The sequence below is a fragment of the Argopecten irradians genome, chromosome 9, assembly GCF_041381155.1.
Source record: "Argopecten irradians isolate NY chromosome 9, Ai_NY, whole genome shotgun sequence".
Classification (NCBI taxonomy): Eukaryota; Metazoa; Mollusca; class Bivalvia; order Pectinida; family Pectinidae; genus Argopecten; species Argopecten irradians.
This window is the reverse complement of record NC_091142.1, coordinates 7,847,224-7,868,826: the sequence shown is the minus strand read 5'-3', so window position 1 is coordinate 7,868,826 and position 21,603 is coordinate 7,847,224. Positions and strand designations below refer to the sequence as shown.

Here is a 21,603-nt window from a genome sequence, read left to right as displayed (position 1 = left end):
GCTTTTAGAAATGTTTTAGAAGTGCTCTAGAAATGTTGTGATAAACTATTATTGCGTTAATTGTAATTTCTGTATATAATTATATTATTTAATCTTGCTTGCAACAAGCATTTTCATTGGCTTATAATATTATGTTATCAACTCATAACTTAAAAAATACGTCACTGTTTATAACGTCGCATGTGATTGGTTGATACTATCATTACGTGATAGGTTCTAAGAGAAAATAGTTCCTAAATAAAAGTGAAATTAGAGGTAAAAAAGGGACAATAAAGATTATAGTGAATTTGCGAATTCACGCTAACCTGTTCAAGCTAAAATTTGATTGCGCCAGATGTGAATATATTTACAGTATATTAGACAGAAGCGGAATATTACGCGAAAAATGAAGCGACCAAATAGTGTTGATATAGAAGTCCATTATCAATTATCATATGTTGTTTCTAAAAAAGTTTAAATAGTCTGCTGAATGTATAGATATACACTTAAAGACTCCACGCAAAGGCTTTGCTGTCTTTTTGGATGACTTCAGGCGGAATAATATTTGTTTTAAATTGCTTTAACTTTAGTACCGGCATGAATTTATTTAAACAAAATTAATTGTAGATAATGTATATAGCATCATCATCTACATTAGAAAATGAACGGCAACGAAAACAAAATTGATTACACAAAGATGGCAATTTTCTATCTACACTGAAAGAAGAATCGTGTAAACCAAGCTAAATATAGATTTACACGGAAAGAGGAACCATGTAAACCAAGCTAAACATAGATCTACATGGAGAGAGAACCGTTTAAACCAAGCTAAAAACATATAGATTACACGGAGAGAGGAACCGTGCAAACCAATCTAAATATAGATTTACACTGAGAAAAGACCAGTGTAAACCAAGCTAAATATAGATTTACACGGAAAGAGGAACCGTGCAAACCAATCTTAATATAGAAAACCAATCTAAATATAGATATACACTGAAACTGAGAAAAGACCAGTGTCTTTATATAGGCAATCTTAATATAGATCTACTCAGAGAAAGGGACCGTGAAAACCAATCTTAATATAGATCTACTCAGAGTAAGGGACCGTGCAAACCAATCATAAGATCTACTCAGAGAAAGGGACCGTGCAAACCAATCTTAATATAGATCTACTCAGAGAGAGGAACCGTGCAAATCAATCTTCATATAAATCTACACGGAGAGAATGACCGTGCAAGCCAATCTAAATATAGATTTACACAGAGAAAGGAACCGTGCAAACCAATCTTAATATAGATCTACTCAGATATCTACTCAGAGAAAGGGACCGTGCAAACCAATCTTAATATAGATCTACTCAGAGAAAGGGACCGTGCAATCTACTCAGAGAAAGGGACCGTGCAAACCAATCTTAATATAGATCTACTCAGAGAAAGGGACCGTGCAAACCAATCTTAATATAGATCTACTCAGAGAAAGGGACCGTGCAAACCAATCTTAATATAGATCTACTCAGAGAAAGGGACCGTGCAAACCCAAACCAATCTTAATATAGATCTACTCAGAGAAAGGGACCGTGCAAACCAATATTAATATAGATCTACTCAGAGAAAGGGACCGCGCAAACCAATCTTAAAATATTTTATATCAACATGGAGAGAGAACCGTGTAAACCAAGATACGATACAAATATAGATCTACAAAGAAAGGGTAATTTAATCTTTCTTTGTTTCATCCATGACACCCTGTCTTATACAATCTAGTCTAGATCAAACCTGGACAAAGCTGACATAAAGCTATATATACCACAAGTATTGTTTCTTAACCCTTGACTTTAATATTCACTATCATTAGTTCATTTTTGTAGAAGTGATAGTATTATCTATCTTAAGAGTTCTGTGGCACGTTCAAACATCTTCTTGGCTTTCAAATAGCTGTACAATTTGTGATATACAAGACAGATATCAGGCCCTTTTTATCGTGTTTGCATATACATAACTTTTTGCTTGACAACATTCAGCAGTAAAGCATAGTCAACGTGTCTGAGAATGTTGAAGACGGGGAATATAAAATCTATTATTTGAATATTGAAGTTGACTTTTATTACACCATATGTATTAAGTTAAATAATTATTATAGTTAAATTTATAAGTTTATACGTTTAATTCTATCTTGTTTAACTCCTTTTCTATTGTCCATGCCTATAATGTTTTATTAATGATTTGTAAATAAACGTTTTTGTTCTCAGATATGACGTTTAGACGATAGATAATCATTATTTTAAGAACAAACACGTGTTCTACAGCTAATTATGTCTTTATTCTATCTTTAAATACTCTAGATATCTTTGTAACCTTTCATGCCCCTTTGCGAAATCAAATGGGGCTCCATAGCAAACAATGAAGAAGTGCCTGAACGAGTCGGTCGGCAGGTGTTTGGAAGTAACACATGTACAGTTTGTGTATTGACCTAGGCCTCGGTGAGTCATCCGATGTACATATATCAATATATAAGTGCGTCATAGACACTTAACAATGATAGTACACGTGAATACAAGACAAAGTCCTCTAGTCTGTCGCTTGGTAGGTGACCTTCCGTCTAGAAGGCATAATCGTTAGGTGTTGTAGGATAAACACGATACCATTGAATGGTACAGCAGTGTGTTGAACTCGATATTGTCCCTGTATGATTACTGTAACAATCTAAATAATAATGTTGTTATAAATACAGTATGGAATGCTACAGCTATCCAAATGCATTCAATGATGAGAATGATTATCTATAATTACACTATAATACTTGTTTCGTCATCATCGTATTATTTTTGACGTTTTCTTGTATTCCACATGTCTTTATTGAATAAAATATATATTAAACCAATATCATTAAAACGAATATCACCCTTTGAATAGATTCATTATACAATCATATATATAAGCACGTGTTTATCCACGTGACTTCAACGTGATTGCATTATATAAATGATGTGAATAGGCTTGTTTTAAATGTGTTGAGGCAACACTGTCGTCCTGTATGTTGCAGAAAACATCAGACTCAATAAAGATATCAAAGTTTTCTATAACTGACAGTTACTGCTTTTATATGTTTGATTAATATTCGAATATTTATCAAAGTCTGACTGTCACAAGTGACTGATCAAACGATTGTCGTTTTAGATTGTTCATGTGTTCCTAATAATCTTTCGAAACATATACAGTGTGAGATATACAGTTATCTCTGGCTTTTAATAGGTCAGTTGGACGAATATCACAACTACTTTGTAGAAACCTGACTTCGTGAAATCCGACCAAAAGATTCTGTCACAAAGGATACAAGTATGCCATCATAGTATTATGCACCATGTGCCATCATTTTGAAAAAAATAACTTTTTTGATTTTGTGACGTCAGAGAAAACGACGTGTAATTCCCACTCAAAATAATGACGTCATAATGGATACCTGCCCGCAAGGGAGGTAAATATATGTGATATGCAAAGAAAGAATAAAAGGGTTTGGATCGTAGCATCACAACTGTGTGGTGCCTTGACTATCACTAACAAAACACATAAGGACAAACAGCTGTATGATTAACTACAAGACTCTTCGGTGAGTCCCAGAAGAATGAACCACTCCATAAAACACAAATCTTACACAGACGATACAGCTGTTATAGTACTCCTACAATCCTCAACCGAAACATTTTTATGACGTCCCTAAAATCACTGCATTTGATAGTGAAAGCTTGTCGGACTATCGTTGCAATAATAGTAAGGCTACCATACTGGCGAACGTGATTGTGCTATCTGGAAGAAAAAAATATTCAAACAAACATTTTCATTCGAATCATTCCAATATTACGTTCAGCAGTATAATTGCGTTTCATGAAAACAAATTCATTTTGCATACATATTCATTTGTTAGAACTTTTTTGTTTCAAAACGGTCACTTTATTACAAAATTGTACAAAATTGTATCTACTTTATAATTAATACATTACATGTACATTCATTCGATGAAGTTAAGAGCATCCTCATTAACAGTAAAGAACCCCTTTAAGCATTTCAATATATAGGATGTTTGAAGTAGGTCTACCTATTTACATTCAAGTTTTGATTTTCCAAAAACAACTTTTATTTTTTTGTATTTTTCCTGAGTTGTATCAATTATGAGGAATGATACCATGTTTACCAAATATTTTAAAAGAAAAGTTGTTAAAAGATTTGATTCTATTTTTATAAATCCATAATACAAAACAAGTAACTAATCTCTAGCTAAATTCTTATTTTGCAAATTATGTTTCAGATAGCATTTACACAAAGCTCTTTACAAGCATAATCAAATAAAACATTTGAATACAAAAAAAATGCAAAATGCTTCAAGACGAAACCACTTTACTATAAGCTGGCGCGAATTTCATTGATTGTACCGACGGGAAAATCCATGACAGAAACACTTAAGTGACGTCTGGGAAAGCGATGTGGCGTCAGGCTTTCGAGGACAGGATAACAAAATGGCTACCACTGTTGGATTTATGCAAAATATTTTCGTGTTTACATTCTTTAAATGCAGGTTGTTGTGATAAAACTATCTTAAATTTATGCTAAGTTCATTTTTCAATCTTTAATTTTAGTTTTAAATTTTATTTTTGCGAACCCTGGCGATCACAAATTAAAACATTTACACAAAACAATATCGACATCCCTTACTGTAGATCAACTTTTATTTGCTTGCGATTCAGTTTTGCGATTCTCGAAAATCTGTCTCCGCGAATTGATATCTACATCAATTGTTAAATCCACGAATAATTATCTTCGCAAACTTGATTTGAAATGGAAATCGCGAAATTTAACAGCCGCGAAAGAAAGTTGGTTTGCAGTAACTCGAAACAATCTTAATTTATACTAAGTTCATTTTTCAGTCTTTAATTTTAGTTTTAAGTCCTAAGTTTTATTTTTGCAAACCATCGCGAACATAGATTAAAATATAGAGACGAGACAAATTTAGTATCTTATATATATCAGATCATTAGTTTACGTGAATGTTGATTAACATCAGTTCTATTAAGGCACATACCTAAACGGAAATGGTTTTAATTATTTCAAATGTGAATAAAAAAAGACGATTGTATAGTTTTGTAGAGTCCCAAATGTCATTAGTTTACCAATACTACTACTGTTATTTCACTTGCTGAAGTAATTAAGAAAATAAATTAAAAGCTAATTCCCATACAGCAGATCGTCTTGTGTTTCTCGGCGTCTTTCAAATCACCACACAGTAATTACATACCACTGTGTCATTCGCCAAAACAGTGAATGATCTTGGATGGTAACATAGCTTCATCCAGGAAATCTTGCTTTTATTTGGTTTTTAATATCATCTTGGGCCATGAATATAGATAGTCAGACGTTATTCCGAATCGAAAACAAGATCGAGAATTTTGTAAAGACTCAAAATAATTTATGAACTTACTTTTAATACTACACTTATCATCATTTCCTAAACAATCAATTCAAAATAATTATTGAATGTTATTTTTTATACGACGCGTTTCGTATTATGGTTCCCACAGTGGTCCTAGTTACCGCGCGTTTGTTGACTTTCACTGCCTCGCTAGACGGCAAAACAGCGAAATGGAGATTAAACGTAAACACATATTAGGTAGGCAAACTAGCATTTGGTTGTAACCTTAACTTACAAAATGTTATGTTTTTGTGTTTTATCATTAATTGTTTTAAACTTTCATTTCTGTTTCGGAAGGACAGCAAAAAATAGCGTTCCTTTAATTTTTTTTATTTTCTTTTGGAAACGGAGTTGACATTTAATCCTATATCTTATGTCAATAATCTATTCATCACCAACTTTGTAGTCTCTCTATACTTGTACTGTACCTGTTCCGTATTACTGACTGTTAAGTGCACTTGTACTTGAACAGGTGTAAACTGCTCGTGTTGTATTTTATAACCTCATGTCATTAAAAATGGACGTTGTCTATAAATTATACATAATGATACTTAGTTATTGCTGGGGGACCTTATCAATTTCGCGCAAATTTTAAACGAAATTTATAATTTCTTCTTGTCGTAACGAAGATGAATGCATTTATATGTGTGTTTCAATTATACCAATACATTGTTTTTGTTTCGGAAAGGTAGCGGGCCTGTAACACTCTTCATTCAGGGACTCACTCTACCAATGGCGCACCGGTGTGTTAATATGCCTCTCTTAGTTATTCATGATTTAATCAATGTTTGGTGCCACGATTTCGTCTCTCAGGCTTCGAGAAAATCGTTAAAAATAATTGAGATGGGAATTAAAACGATTCCCTACACATGCACATTCTATACAACGACATTAAAGTACCATTGACTTTTTGAATGTCGGACCTCACTATGTACTGTGCCTTCTCGGAGGCAGTTTAAATTCATGTTGTTGTTGTTTTTTTGGCCTAATTTCTGTGAAATTATAAAAAAACTTAATTTGAACGGATTTTTATGTCACGGATATATGACAAAAAATCTAATTGTTTGAGAGTACACTCAGCTTTTTGTGTTTTATGTTCCTACACGTAATATAAAAAAATGTAAGGTTATCCTTAAATAAATCATCTTTGTTTGAAATCATTGATTTACATTAAACGATGTCATTTTAATCATTAATATCAAATTATATCACTGGTATGTGTAAACTATGAAATCGCCTTTATAGTGTAGTGCTTTTTCTTCATAATAATATACCTTTCAGTTGTAGAAAAATGTCGAATTCAAAATGCTGTCATTGAGGTAAAGCAACAAATAAAGATGTCTACTGCATCGATCTGGTAGATTACTTTCCACTTAAAAGAAATAACAAATATTAAATGCATAGAGTGGTTACACTGTACGTACATGTATAAGGCTTGAATAATAAAGTTTTCCTGGATACCAACGTGTCAGTGATTTTAAATAACTTAGATAGAAGTGTAACCCCGGAATAGAAGAGCTATCCAAGCATGTATGATGTTCTGTCATACTCTACATATTTAATGAATTTCTGAGACATAAAACTCCTGATCTGAGGGACACAGTCTATGCGCTTTTCACCTGTTTTTCATTCAAATTGCATTAATTTCTTTATCTTGGTAAAAGGAAAGTTTTGGTATATTATATCTGACCTTTTTTGGAGCGTGAAAAAAAAAGATGTTATCCCATCGAAAGTCTTTCGTGTAATAAAATGTTCTTTATCAATCTTAAATATTCAAATGTGACAAATATAGAAACTATTACACATCAATGAATGTCAAAATACGACATCAGTTAACTTGATATTCTTTTAATAAAAATAAAATAGACATATGATTAAACATTGAGATATGAATTTTACGTCTGCATAGAGAAAAATACACTTTGGTGAAACAACCTTAACATGTCTTAATGCGCCAGGGCCTAATTGTCAATATAAATACTGGAAACTGTTTTATCATAGGCTTTAGTAGTCATATTGAACTGCAGTGTAAATGTAAATTTAACCTTATGCAAAAAAACTTGATGAAATGAATATGGATTTCTAGTCACATTTGATTTTTCGTATACATATGAATGTATTTTATAAAATCTAGAGCATGTTCTAGCTTCCGGCTTTTATTTTGTTATGATGATATCAAATTTCGCACGAAGAAAACTTTAAATATATATTATACTAATCAGCGGGAATAATTGTTCGTTCATTTCCAATTTCAAAAAAAAAAAAAAAAAAAAAAAAAAAAAACACGCAGGTTATCTTTAGTTTTATTCGTTTCATTTTATTCGAAGGTATCAAATTTGCGGCCTTTATATATATGACCGCAAATACTAGTATAGCGATTTATTTTAACACACCCACCCTTCTGACCTGGGACGGGATATAGGGTAGTACACCTAAGCGAACCATCATGTGACAACTGGAAGTCAACCGGCGTGAAATAGAAGAACCATCACGGTATCCCTGTACTGAGTGAGTATTGTAAGTTTTATTCGTTTCATCATTTTATTTGCGAGTATTTAATTTTGGCGTCATTAATATAAACGCAAATACTAGTATAACGAAAAATAACCTACCATTGGCAATGACTTTGTAAATGCTCTACATAGACCTCAGAAATGATAAAAAAATGTAATAGGTTGGCATTCAAAAGCCACAGATGTTCCTTTATATAATCAGTTTATAAAGCCTTTAAATGGCATCCATTGATCCATTAGCCTGCAATTTGACAGCGAAGGAATGTATATTATTGTACCTTTATATTGTTGTTCCATTGGGACTAGAAATTACACTAAATTTTGCAGGAAATGGCTGTTACGAAAATAAAATATACTGTTAATTCAAGCAGATTTATGTTGTACTTTGTGATACATTTGTAGGTAAGGTTGAGTTATGAATCTACTTTTTAAGCAATGAAATATAGGGAAAATTTACCTTGCTGGTCTCATATAAAAATATACCAATTTCTTAATATCCTAGGAGTAAGTAAAAGGTATAGTATGGATATGTAGTTCTGAATAATCCCAGTATTTATTTGATCAATAATGAATCTCTGTTGAAATCCTTATCTGTTGTTATAGATTTATATTCTTCCATGCCGGTTTATCCTTATTTATTTAAATCAGATATGGGGTTTCTTTGGCTAATTTCAAATGATTATTTAATGTGCATGTTAAATAAGGAGAAAAAGGATGGTCATAGTACGCCACCCAAAAGAACTCAGGGTTTGAAAAATATATGGTATCGATATGGAACCAATGAAAAAAGTGAAAAATCAGTGTATATAATATCGTAAACTTGTCTTAGCGCTATTTTAAGATGTGTAAGTATATTTTTCCCAATAAGTATTACGTGATCATCTCATGTAGAATCGAAAGCAACGAAATTATGTTGATCGAAGTCATGCTATCATTGATAGGTTCCCCTTTTACGAAGTATGAAGATGGACACATTGAATTTACCCTTAGATTTTGAGATTGCAACCTATTTTTGAAGCCATTGTCATTAGATTGTGACCTTTTTCTGTAGCCCTTGTTATGAGATTGCGACACATTTTTGTTGCCTTTATCATGAAATTGCGACCTTTTATTGAAGCCCTTGTCATGATATTGCGACATATTATTGTACCTCTTGTTATGAGATTGGATCTATTTTTGTTGCCCATGTAATGAGATTGCGACCTTTTCTTGAAGCTCTTGTCATGGGATTGCGATTTATTTGAAACCCCTTGTCATGAAATTGCGATTTATTTTTGTACCCTTTGTCATGAAATTGCGACCTATTTGTGTACTCCTTGTCCTGAGGATGCAATCTATTTTTGTACCCCTTGTCGTGATATTGATACTTATTTTTGTACCCTTTGTCATGAAATTGCGATTTATTTTTGTAGCCCTTATCATTAGATTGCGACCCATTTTTGTAGCCCTTGTCATGAGATTGCGACCTTTTCTTGTAGCCCTTGTCATGAAATCGCGACCTATTTGTGTACTCCTTTTCATGAAGATGCAATCTATTTTTGTAACCCTTGTCGTGATATTGCGACTTATTTTTGTACCCTTTGTCAAGGGATTGCGACTTATTTTTGTACCCCTTGTCGTGATATTGATACTTATTTTTGTACCCCTTGTCGTGATATTGAGACTTATTTTTGTGTCCCCTTTTCATTAGATTGCGACCTATTTTTGTAGCACTTGTCATGAGATTGCGACCTATTTTTGCAGACTTTGTCAAAAGATCGTGACCTTTTTTGTAGTCCTTGTCATGAAATCGCAACCTTTTTTTGCTCTAATCATGACATTGCGAACTTTTCTTGTACCCCTTTTCATGAGATTGCGACCTATTTTTGTACCCTTTGTCATGAAATTGCGATTTATTTTTGTAGCCCTTATCATTAGATTGCGACCCATTTTTGTAGCCCTTGTCATGAGATTGCGACCTTTTCTTGTAGCCCTTGTCATGAAATCGCGACCTATTTTTGTACTCCTTGTCATGAGATTGCGATCTATTTTTTGTAATCCACTGTCATGAGATTTGAGACTTATTTTATGTACCCCATGTCAAGAGATTGCGATCTTATTTTGTACCCTTTTCATGAAATTGCGACCTATTTTTGTACCCCTTGTCATGCAGATATTGCGACCTTTTTTCTAGCCCTTGTCATGAGATTGCGACCTATTTTTGTAGCCCTTGTCATGAGATCGCGACCTATTTTTAGCCTCCTTGCATGAGATTGCGACCTATTTTTGTAGCCCTTGTCATGAGATCGCGACCTATTTTTGTACTCCTTGTCATGAGATTGCGACCTACTTTTGTAGCCCTTGTCATGGGCTCGCGACCTATTTTTGTACCCTTTGTCATAAGATCTACGTTTATAGCCCTTGTCATGAGATTGTGTCCTATTTTTTGTACCCCTTGTCATGAGATTGCGATCTATTTTTGTACCCTTTGTCATAAAATTGTGATCTATTTTTGTAGCCATTGTCATAAGATTGCGACCCATTTTTGTAGCCCCAATCATGACATAGTGACCTATTTTTGTACCTCTTGTCATTAAATTGCGACTTATTTTTATAGCCTTTGTCAAAAGATCGTGACCTTTTTTGTACCCATCGTCATGAAATTGCAACTATTTTTGTAGCCCTTGTCATGATATTGCGACTTATTTTTATAACCTTTGTCATGAGATTGCGATCCATTTTGTAGCCCTTGTCATGAGATTGCGACCTTTTCTCGTAGCCCTTGTCATGAGATCGCGACCTTTTTTTGTACCCCTTGTCATGAGATCGCGACCTTTTTTTGTACCCCTTGTCATGATATTGCGACTTATTAACTCTGTAGTCCTTGCCTTGAGAATGTGACATAATTTTTGTTAAAAAGGCCAACTCATATTGAAATACTTTGAATGTGCATTTCGTTGAAGTTTTCTCATATTGAAAAAGATATTTCTACAAATAATGATGCTGATCATATTTTTGTCTCTAAGAATATTATCGTGTCAGTTCCGTATATTGACGCCTTAACATGTTGCATTTCAAGTAATGTCAACTCATTTCTATTACGTTATCAAACCACACGCGTCTTGATCAATTAGATATCTAGAGGATTACCAGCGCTAGGTACCTAACGTTGCAGCAGCAAATTCCATAATTATCTGTGTGGACATCTAAATCACCATACTAGTCACTTACTCAATTTAACTGGCCTGACGATCAGTCAATTCAACTCGGTGCTGATAAGCTTCATGTTGGAGTGTCTATCATCTATAAACTTCAATTTTAAATAAACCAGTGTAATAATTTTTATGAGATTGACTATGACCTTTTGCAGTCGGAGATAACATGAGCCGGCTAAAACAATATCCACTCTGCCTCAGCTTCATGGTGTAATTAAGAAGGCAAACTAAAGCATTAATCGATAGATAATTGCTCATTCATGTCGGCCAGATACTAGTCACAGCTCATTACACAAGAAAACTATTGTACTTATTGGACTCCATTCATTAACTGTTTTGTGAACATATCATATTGCTCAGGTGTATTGCAAATGCGTGAATGTTAGCGCTTCAACGTTAATTTTAAAATTGACCAGTACCATTGTAAACTCCAATATGGACTAAGAGCATTTAACAAGGACTGTTTTACAGACAAATGTTTGTCTTGTAATGTTTCTTCGCTTTTAATATCATGACCTGGTGTTACTAACACGTTGTTTCTGGAAAAAAACTTTGCTAGTTTGATCATTTAGACTTTTTACTTTGTCACAAACTGTAAATAATAAACATGAAAACATGAAAAATAAAATCTGTTGGTATATTAACATTTTATTGAATATCTTGTTAACTTTCACATATATATCGATTTTTAGCAGCAACCATTAATATCAAAACAAATCCTAATGAAGTGTTTTACCTGATTATGTTCGAGTCATATTATTGTCGTGAAATTTTACCATAAATTTCATGAGAGACAGCATCTGCAAAACATGTTTAGGGTATTTCAAGCTGCATAGCTAAGATATGGGTTCGTTTATGTCATAATATGTCCTGACGGTATATTGTGACGTCATGTGTTTAGGAGAATAACGTCACAAGTTTTCAGAGTAAACAACATGAGTTTCGCTCACAGATAATGGGTAACAATCATACCTTCCCGCTAAGGATGTATCTCTGTGACACGCAAAGAAGGAATACATTTCTTTGTTTTAGGTTTAATGCGAGATCTAATTCTCAATATTCTATAATATTCTAGATATTACCGATACAGAAGTCATACAAAATACCAAAATCAAAGTCAACGTTGTATCAAAAATATTTTGATCCTGATAGGCAAGATATGGCAGATCGAGTATTCATTTAATGGACACAAATGTTGCTATTATCCTTATTAAATCAATTATGCTAATACCTCTTATGTTTAGACAATCAATGATGATATTATTTTTAATGACAGTTGTGAACGGTTTGGCCAAACTAAAGGCTTATTAATATATAACATGACATTTTGCATGGAGACACAAGTCTACGTAGCTGTAGAACCGGTAATCTTAAACATCCTTCCTTTTTTCAATAATGTTTATCATACAATCTGTATGTGATGTCTTTAAAGTTTTATGGTCTGTGACTTGTTGTATTTTTGGCATATAGAAAATATTTGAAGTGTTCTACATATTTTTCTCTGCCTCTGCAAGTTTTAAACTTTCGATATTTACCGACGTTTGTAAATTTCGTATTCGCAAAGATATAAAACAATTACATTAAAATATTGTTTTTTTAACGTGCACACGTTTAAAATTGCTCGGAAGTATCCAAACTGTTCCGATCTATTCCTATCTGTACAGGTACTGCCGATATTGACCACATGATACGGCTCGGGAGGTTCCGATCTATACAGGTATCGCCGATGTCGATCACGTGATGGAACTCGGTTTTCCGATATTACCCGAAAGTTTGAAACATGGCGTTCTTTCAGGACGTGTGATATTCCATCCGACATTTACCGCTATTTCAATAGTATATTGGCGCTTTCATGGAACTTAGCCATTATATAAAAGCATCCATATTATGTTTTGTTGGAGTCTGTGAGGGTAAAAACTGCAAGAAATACTACTTTAAGTTAAATGTTCGAAAGATAATTATTAAACTCAACTCCTATGGATTTAAACTTATTATTAATAAAACATCTTTATTTAGATACTCATTTTTCGAAGCATACCAGTAGACAGGAAACACCCACTTTACAACTATCTATGTAATGCATGACCGCTTATATCTCAATCTGTTAGACATCTCCGCACTCACGCTCCCATTCTCTCACTCAAATTGTGTTTATACCTATACTCGAACTTGCCATGCACAGGGAATCTGAAACAGAAGAAAACAGTTTAAGATGATAAGATATTAACTTCTTTGTAAATAAGGCTGTACATGTCTCTGGGTACTCTGGCTGTCTTCCACTTATTTCCTGGCACATCTACTAATGACCCTGGCTGTTAATAAAATGTGAAGCAAATTATGAAAAAATGGCTGTTTGGTCTTCTTAGTCTTCCCAGAATGCATCGGTATAGGAGTCGACTAAATTCAAACGCATATGCATCACAGAAAATATTATATTTACTATGAAATGATTTGGAAAAAAAAATTATGTCGATAGCACTCAATCTAAGTGAATGATTCAAAAGACTCAGAAGTGTTTGTTCCGAAATGCAAATCAAAGCAAGATGGAAAACTTAAAACCATTTTCTTTTCTGTATGCAATAGACATCATTCAACATTGTCAATGAGCGCCACGGTACACCAACAAAGGGATGGGTAATTTACGTCATGGAACAATTATACATAGTTATAAAAGGATCAATCGACACTCCTTTTCTAATTGGCATTATCGATGTTAATTCGATTAGTCGAGTAAACAACAATAAAGCTGCAATTCTATAGCAATTGCCAAAATTGGCTTTTGAATATGGTTAAAATGAAAACCGGAAACTCACTGAGTATCATAGCTTCGATATTAATTAGCTTGCTCTTGTTGTCAATATACAGCAATAATTGGCATATATATATATATATGTCCAAAATGTTGAAATTAGGTTGTTATGCCAATAAGATTTATTAGTTGATCCATGTTCAATTAATGTTCAGTTAAATATTCATGCACTTCTACCTATTTAATCTCGTTGTTGAATGTCATCTGTAATGAATAACCCTTTGTGAAGAAATCACCACATGTACAGTGAAACCTTGCCTGCTATTTGGGCATACGTATATAAGTAATTTAGAGAAGATTACCAGCAAAGCTACGGCCGATTCCCTATAGTCGATATATTTCAGCGGGGTTATTTGTTCATGTATATTAAACCGTCAGACGCTGTTGGCACCTATCCAATATTGCCGATATGTTGGTATGTATCTCGCCTAGTGGAGTTATAAACCTGAACAGCTTTAACGTGTAGTGAATAGAATATTCGGCGAAACCCGGAGGCGTTCTATTATGTATGAGCGTGGTGTAAATGTTTTAGAAGCAAGACAGAACCTGCTCTGTTAGCTTCAACGCAAATTGGATTAGTAATCAAGAGTTTAGATATTTCCGTGTCTTGATTCCCGATATGTAGAACATTACATGCACCAATTGTTTAATTCAAATTCACATATCGTTATCTAAATAATCCATTGTTTAATGTTTTCTCATAAAGTGACGTATTACGTAATTGCCATATCATAAAGATGTTATTATTTTTTTACGTTCATGTCAATCTTACATTGGACGTAGGATTGTTCATAACATCAAACGTCAAAGATAATTCATGCCAAGGTGTCCCCCACATAATATTTTTATATTCCAATGTTTACGTGTGCAAATATATATTTTTATGTCAAGGTATAGTAAAGATAAAATGCATGTAGATTAAATAGGAGGATTTCAACATCATGACTATTATCGAAACAAAATAGTTCTTTAAAATGCCAGTCCAATAGCCTGCATGTTGTATGAAATTTGTATACATTGCACATAACTACTATATACACAAACAATAATACGAAATATTATATAAGTAATCAATTTATTTGTTTCATTTTTCAATCATGTGTATTTGTTTTATCTATTTTTTTTCAAATTCGTAGTCCATTGTTTGTTCCGTGTTATTGTTGTATGGTATATGTGATATTTTTTTTTTAATTTTAAGCAATGCAAAGTTAGACAGGAACAACGAATAATTATCTGACTTTATTTTTCACTTAGTTTAACGAGTTTCGTTTAAGTGCGACGTTTATGTAAGTACAGTATTTATTCAAGTTCATTTTTGGTGTTGTTGCTGTCCATCGCTAGTAATTGTCCTTATCGAGTTCGTCTACTTCTTGTGTGTATTTGCTAATTTATTAAGATCTAATGAAGCTGTTGTAGTCACCAGTTTTCACGTACACTTATTGAGTTTCTGGTTTCGTTAAATGTACCTTTCTATTAAAGTTCATGTTATGTTGCTTTTCTGGGGGTGTCTAATTACTGTTACCAATTCATAATTGAATTCATTAATTTTATCGTATTGCATATATGAAAAGAGGTTTATTTTTATCATTAAATTTTTAAATTACACTATCGAACCTTGTGTATATTTTTTTCTAATCCTATGGTCTGTATCAAAAGGACTCATATTTTACTGAGTGTTATATAACGTTATATGTTTCCCCTTTAATTTTTTTTCGTTTGTGTTTATTTGGCTTTACTTTCATCATTCAAATATCAATTCGCGCTATTGCTCCTTACGGTATACCGTTTACTTACCACGTAGACTGTCTGAAAAGGCTAGCATTTTGCTGAATTATATAACTATTTGAAGTTTCCTTTAATTTTTAGGCTTTGTTTCTTTCCTTCAAATTTCCAATGGCACCATTGCCCCTTGTGGTATACCTTTACTTACCACTGACAGAAAGTCGCTAAGCTGACAGTGCTTCTACATGTTCGTTCTTGGTTCGTGCGTCAACACTAGGCTTAATCAGAAACACTGTATAAATACAATGTATACAGTAAAAACAGGTCACGCGACTGTGAAATTGTGTACAACCAGAGACATTACACGTGACGGATATAACAGCTACATTGAACAACAATATGTCTTCATTTGGACTAAATTTACTTTTTAAGTTTGCTGCCATATGTTTTTGCGTATCTATCCCATTTGTACATACGTAGCTTGCCTGTTGAAACTATCTCCATTTCTAATCGCATGAGTCATATTTAAATGCGTTGTCAGTATTTACGCACCAATGGAAGAAGCAAAAAAAAAGGTCGTGCAGTTTCCTTCCACTGAAATAACGTAGCAATTTATTTTGTTTCATATTAAATACTGCGACAATCGTCTATAAACATTAATTAACAGTTTACTGTATCTATCCCATTTTTACATACGTAGCTTGCCTGTTGAAACTATCTCCATTTCTAATCGCATGAGTCATATTTAAATGCGTTGTCAGTATTTACGCACCAATGGAAGAAGCAAAAAAATAGATCGTGCAGTTTCCTTCCACTGAAATAACGTAGCGATTTATTTTGTTTCATATTAAATACTGCGACAATCGTCTATAAACATTAACAGTTTACTCTGAAATTCAAATTTCAATTATTTACTTTAGATTACGAGTGTACCTATATAGATTAGCCATGTGATTCGAATCGTATTGTAATGTGTACATGTAATAACATTCACCTTCGACCTTGGTGTGATGAGTATGGTCGATAAAACACCATAACGTTATCGTATCATTGTTCTGGTTTAACATATATTTTATTCAATGATGACACTATAAGAAAATATTAACATAAATATAATGAGAAACAACGTATGCATAATTCTAACTGTTCACCATCAGAGAAAGATCAAATGTGGGTCAAAACGTCATTTTTCTTGTTAAATGTTCATTATCTTTCGTATCATTAAGCAATTTTATATTTTTGGTTTACTAAACTTTATCAAGACATTATTTTTAACAATTATTCCTTTAAAGGGAGGTTGCGCAAAGAAATAAAATGTGATACTCTCAAATAAATTTACATTCAAATTATATACTATTATATAAAAAAAGGTTAGCCCATTGCACTAAAATTGATGGCGAATCAGTCAAATTACAAAGCAAAGTCAATCTTCCACAACCCGACTCGGCTTGAACTGTTATGGAGTCATCCTCCCGGTGATACTGTTTTTCTTAGAGGACTCCGCTTTCCTGATGTTTACTTCAATTTAATGCCACTCAAATCAGGAACACAAACTTGTTTGGCACGTGCAGAAAATAGATAAAGTCTTTAAGAACAAACCAAAAGTTAACATTATCATTCAATCAAACGTGTGTGTGTGTGTGACTTTCTGCTGTTCCGTCAGGTTCATAAAACTATCCCCAGACTTTTTATCGTTCATGTTATTTATTGTGACGTCATGACTGCAAATTGAAAATTTACGGGCATAAGTATTCGAGGACGTACTAGCAAAACGGTAGCCTCCATAGATTGTTCAATTAATTTTTTTCGTCATGTACATGTAGGTTGTTGAAATTATGTGATAAAACATTGATTTCAAAGAATTCCATCTCGTCCAAATATCTATAGTTTTTGCAAAAATAAAAATGCTCCGATTCCTTTCATCAAAATCTAATATGAAAAGAAATACTATATCTAAGTAAGGCCAAAGTCGTCTTGTTTGACGTGTCATTTTATCTGTCAATAGTGAAGAAAATATTGTATTACGTAAAAAGATACTTGCATTGTATAACATGATTTGAATCATAAAAATGTAATATTTGTTGATTTTCATTTTTGCCATTTCCAATCAGTATGCCGACATCTATGCTTTCGCATTATTTCTAAACATTTCCCTAATTTTATTTAAAAAGCAAGATTTATTTCTCAACATGTTTATTTCATTTCATCAAGTATGAGTCTAGAAACATCCAACATACATTCGATAAATTACCTTTATCCGTATTATTAAATCATCTGAAAAGATAATTCTTTATCCTCTTCTGCAGGGTCATATTTGTTTTTATTTTCTAGTGTATTTATTAACAGTAATACTGCAAGACATTTACTGTTAATCATGTCAAAAAATACCAGTCCAAAATATCAGTAAGAATCTCAAAAATTGTTTAAGGATAACATGAACCTATACTTTGAAAGAGCAAGCATCCCTGCATTATCGACAATGCCCCAAAAATCTAGTACAAATTGTGTTTACGTTAAAATAAATAAGTATACAACCATAATCGATACTTCATGAATTCCAATGACTTACGATCTCTACCCCTAGACTATCACATAGTAAAAAAAATGAATACTCTAAAAGGAAAAAATTCTGAACCATTCACAGGCAAATATTTCATTTGAAGACTTCAGAGAGAGCAACGCCCAACGACAAATGATGTGCATCAAAGGACTGAATTACCTGTTCTGTTGCCTCCAGTTTTACTCTGAGATAGTCCAGGGATGTAGAGATCGTAAGTGATAGGAACTCGTGGAGTATCGAGGATGGGATACAACTGGTTATAAAGTATATGGATTACAAATTTTTGTTTATTTTTGAAATGTCATTTTTTAACATTTGCACATTACAACTGCCATGAAAAACATTTTTCAAAAATTCTTACAATGCTAATACATATGACCAGATTGCACTAAAACAAACTATGTATGAAACTTGCGTGGGAAGTAAGTATCATTTCGCAAAATGATTAGCTATCACGTAACACGAGGAATGTCCTTAAACCGACAGGTTTATAAGTGCTTGTACTTGGCACAGTATTCCGTGCACCTAGCGTTTTGAATGCAATTTGAAATAAGAGACAGGAGTGATATTGTTACACGGGAAACATACAGATACCAGGGTAAAGTTTCATAAACATTTATCAATTTTAAGCAACTCCATAGAAAAGCATATCATTATTTATTTAAGAATATATGTAATGCTTCCCTGTTGATCATTTTATGTTAAGTAATTCCTTAAAGTTAAGGAATATTGAGGAAACTAGAACAAGTTTTTGTTGTTTTTAAAGACATTTATTTAAGAAAGACATCAATATCGTTATTTTTCTAACTGATACTAAATACTAAGACGTTTAAATTTCCTATACTAAGACAAGCAACGTCTGCAGTCATACCAATTACGACTTTGATGGTTTACGACAATTTACGACTGTCGTAAATGGGTTATTGACATTTTGAAGGTTTATTTTGTATAATGGTATGATAGGTAATTAATGATTATATGTGTTGTTTATGCCATGACCTTGGTTTTGTGTTTTGTGTAGATCAAACTTTTGTTGTAATAAAAATGTATCAATGTAGTGTGACATAGAAAGTTTTTTTAATTGATAAAGATAATAAGGACAAAAAGTTGACGAAATAGTGCTACAGATAAAGCGGATATATAACGATAAATACAACACTTCAATTCATTTTTAAATATTTTAATTAGAATATGTTTTCATATCGAACAATTCTAAGAATATTTCAATATTCTTTCAGTGAATTCTCACACAGACCTAAACGCTGTCTTTTCGTGACCTCTTGAACTCTTGATTATGGTATTAGTACGTCAGAGCCTAACTGAAAATGTTAATATTGGAAAATAACACACATTGAGTTTAGTAGCAACATACAGATACTGTGGAGTGACATTGTAAATATTACAATTTAAATAAATGGAGAACTAACCTCTTCAAAGAGGGTTCATTGTGTCGACTTCAGAGAAACAACGTCAGGCTCGTTAGCCTTATAAATGTAAGTGATATATTATCTTTATCTTTAAAAGGTACACATTTTAATTTCAGAGAGATTTTATTCAGTATCCTTTTTCTCTTTTTTTTACAATTACCGAATTATTTTTTATTTTTACATCTATGCCATGACCACAAATTCGTTTTTATATTTTGGTTGACAGTAGTGTTCATTTTCATTTATATACAAATGTATTTAAATTTCTCTTCTTTTGATTATTCAGACTTTTACATCCGTTCGTTTGTCATTTTCACTTTTCAGTTTGCTTTCGTAAAAGAATATCAATGTCTTTTATTCCAAGTCGTATCATCTCCCTTCTGAACCCGTCATGTCGAATATGTCTTTAAATGACGATTATACATGATTACAAGGTTGTTATGTACTAACTGGACCCTTTGTTATTGTACAATTTGGTGTTAAGTCAACAATCCACTGAAGAATACAGACGTCAGCCATGCAATAATCTAAGAGCACAGATCATCAAGGGTGTCTTTAGACGACAACTTTTTTCTTATCAGCGGGTAGAGCGAGAAGCTGTTCTCATGAGTTCATGCCCAACCAACGTGAACATAACCTTAGAACAAATATGGCGATGGCCGGAGTAGGGAACTTCTTAACATAAATAATTTATCAATTTATAAATGGTCTTTTTAACATTGAAGATGAAACCAAACCGACACCACTTTGTATAACAATCCTGAAACCCGCACCTTTTAATATTGAACGTTAATTGTTTAAATAATATTTCAGATTCAATAAAATAAATTTCACTGATTTTATGTAATCTGATCATTCACTATATAAATTATCTATGTCTCTGCTAATACATAAGTGACACTCGTGCCAGCCAAAGTTTTATGGCATTTCTAAACAGGTGATTTGTACGTTAACGTTACGTCAATATAAAGAAGTCATTGGATATTCATCAATAAACAAAGTTCTCGGCGTTTTACGACCTGTTATTACTTTCAAGTATAAAAATTCACATTAACATCAGTATTTTAAATCTTATAATCGCACTTCACGGCCACAGATAAGAAAGTAAAATTGAAGCGAAAGGCTAACCATTATTTTAAATTTGGCGCCATTTTTGTTCTTGTTTGTTCTTCATGGAGATGGTGTGAGATTTTGTTCCGAGAACAATGTTATCGTTTCATGTTCATTGCGTTTGGGCGAAATTATTCTCGGAGAACAGTGTTCTTCTATAAAGAACATGTCGCACAAGGCTGACCCAACAGTGAACTGAGAACGAAATTTTCTTAGTGCATTGTATCAACCCGATTAATAAGATGTAATTAAAAATATCAAACATTATCAATTTGCAGCCTTCATCAAAATCATGAAATTACAAATTTCTTGAAGATCTGATAGGCGAAGTTGTGCACGAGGTACACCACACCATGATTACACCATACTTAGTGTATCGTACATGCGAAACGCTATGGCACTTCTGAATTATATTCTTCGTGTATAGATTTGCGGTGGTATTGTTTTGAAGAAATAAGGGCTTGTGGCGCAATGGATAACGCGTCTGACTACGGATCAGAAGATTCCAGGTTCGAATCCTGGCAAGCTCGTACATTTTGCAGAAGTCCGAATATATTTACAACCATCAAATGGAATACAATATTTGGGATATTGGTTAAGTGATTATGACCATGTGTACATTGTTTTTTTATTATCTGATAATTCATATCGATTTTATCAAAAATGTTTTTAACATCGAATTGAAAATTTATATTATCATGTCACGACGTCATAATAACGTGACATTTTGTATCATCGCCTATAATTAATTAAGTCTGATACAAATTGTACAACGGCGAAATGATTCCATAGGAAGAATAGACCTTCACAAATTGAATTAGATTGA

At 32.9% G+C, this 21,603-nt stretch overlaps 1 non-coding gene across 1 annotated transcript; it reads left to right on the top strand.

Annotated features, from left to right (window-relative positions):
* Positions 1–21,234: 21,234 nt before the first annotated feature.
* On the top strand, positions 21,235–21,307 carry Trnar-acg (transfer RNA arginine (anticodon ACG)). Its single transcript has one exon. It is a non-coding gene; the product is annotated as a tRNA-Arg (tRNA).
* The last annotated feature ends 296 nt before the right edge of the window (positions 21,308–21,603 follow it).